This window comes from Alligator sinensis, unplaced genomic scaffold (genome assembly GCF_000455745.1).
Source record: "Alligator sinensis unplaced genomic scaffold, ASM45574v1 scaffold1012_1, whole genome shotgun sequence".
Classification (NCBI taxonomy): domain Eukaryota; kingdom Metazoa; phylum Chordata; order Crocodylia; family Alligatoridae; genus Alligator; species Alligator sinensis.
The window spans coordinates 1,760,060-1,762,487 of record NW_005842104.1 but is presented as its reverse complement, the minus strand read 5'-3'; positions in this window follow the sequence as shown (position 1 = coordinate 1,762,487).

Below are 2,428 nucleotides of genomic sequence, written 5' to 3'. Positions count from 1 at the left end.
GCATTCCTGGACATCCTTGGTGAGCCAGGGGGGCTTTTGGGCACTCTTGCCCCCTTGCTTCTTGTTGGGATCATCACCCCTTGGGCCCTGAGTATTGTTTCCTTAAGGAACGACCACTCAACCTTGTCACTGAGTTCCCCTGCCCTCGAGAACCCCAATGCCTTTCCCACCAATCTCCTCAACTCGTTGAAGTTGACCCTCTTGAAGTCTAGGGCTACCGCCTTGCTGCAGGCCCTTGACACCCTGCGCGGGATGATGAATTTCAGCAAGCGATGATCACTATCACCCAGGTGGTCAAGGACCTGGAGACCCCTTACCAGATCATCGCCTGTGGCCAGGACCAGGTCCAACAGAGCATTTTCTCTGGTGGGACTGTGCACCTCCTGGGTTAAGTGGAGGTCCTGTATCTCGGCCAGGATGCATTAGATGAAAATAATACATAGAAACATTATATGACATTAGGACCTTAGAAGTTTCACATGCAGAACAGCAACAGGTACCTTTTAAATTATGCATGGGGGGGTGGAGAATATACTGACAAATATTCTCAATGAAGATTTTACTGTCTTCAGGAAATTTGAGCAAGATTGACACATTTCAAATTTACTACATTTTCCATGAACGTTATTTTCCTATAACAACAGTTTGAAAGGGTTATTTCTATCCTGTGGTGATTTCTTTCCCTGTTTATAAATACTGAATTTTGTTCCAGAAATCACAGCTTTTAAGGGGGTTACATTCATTAGCTGAAAACTGTATACTACAAGATGAAAGAACATGTTATAGATGTTTAGAAGTCAGTGTCAGAGCTTTGTAAATTAAGACTGATGGCTAGAAAATGGTATTTAGAGGTTTGTTTTTACGTAAAGTAGATATGACTTAGGATAATGGTCTGGGGGGGCGGCAAGGGTTAATTGGTTTCTAAAAGGCTGTTTTTTACAAAGTTTTCTTCAAGGCCCACTTTGTCTGAAGCCAATAGACTTGCAGACTGGGAAATTGAAGACATTTACCACACTGTTCCATAACATGAAGAGTGTACCCAAACAGAGATAAGGGACCAAGCATTGACACCAAGTCATAGTGCCCAACTGCAGGGCCCTTGTGATTTCCAGCTTTGGTGGACAGACCAGATTAGGAGGCCCAGTAAATAACCACATTAAAATATGTGTGTATGTGATGGGTTTGTGAAACAAAGGAATATGCTGACAGAACAGAACATGGACAGTATGATGACCACAAGGAAACCAATCAATGGTATCCAGAAATGAAGTCATCAGAGAGGAGAAAGTATACAAAAGGAGAGATTTCAGAGCAGCAAAGAGACCACCATGGACAGGGGGCACAATACTAACCCATCTCACCCAACCCACAGGGGAGGGGGGTGCTCAGCCTTCAACCTCCAGGCTGCTGACATCTGACAGACAAGAAAGAACCTCAGAGTGAAGTTTGTGCACTGGCCAGGTGTACCTTCTCTCTGTGACAACTCTAGGACTGGTAGATATAGAATTGTTTGCATTATTCTTATCTGCTATCACTGTATATCAATAAAAGTTGCCTATTATCTAATGGAGAGGTTGTGGTCAGTCTGAAGTTTTGGGTCCACTGAGAACAAGGTATCTTGGTCATAAATCCAGTGCCAACAAAGACAAAATAAAATTTCTCCTAAACTATATATAATGTCTTGAGCTAGCAGACACTGAAGGAGTAAGGGGCGAGTTCCTAAAAAAAGGAAAATTCTATCTTACCTGTGAATATTCATTCTAGGACTCTTAATGTCTGTCTTTGCAGTGGGGCATTTCCTACCTCCATGATAACTGGAGATTAATCAGATCTGTGGTCTGAGCCTGAGCTTACAACAATCTCTCAGGAACAATAGCTTCCAAAACTGAAAAATACTAACTGACTATACTGCAAGGTTCTACACTTGTAATAGAACCTTGCAGTAGAGAGGGGTTTCTTATAGAAATACTCACTTTCCATTTATACTGTTTAACAAGGAACCAATAGCAAGAAAATAAATATAGAGTAGAAAGACAGATGGACAGTCTGACATGGAGTCTCCTTGAATTAAAGGTAACAGGTAAGACAGAATTTTCCGTTTTTACCTCCGTATTATTAATTCTAGTGGGATTTAGAAATTAGTAAACACTCAGCACTCCATAGGGAATGAGGGAGGATATTTCACTTTAACCATGTGGGATTTAAAATTCCTTTAAGAGCTACTGGCATGGGTGACTGGTGCCTCCTGAGTCTGGGGGGGCACCAGATCACCAAGGGGGGTCCCTCAGTGGCCAACTGTTGACTGGGTGGGAGTCCCCCAGTGGCCAATTGTGGACTGAGAATGGCCAATCGCCGACCCACGTGCACCTCCTATGCATCACCAATTGCTACTTGCACCAAATTCTGTAACTTTTTACCAAGCGCTGCC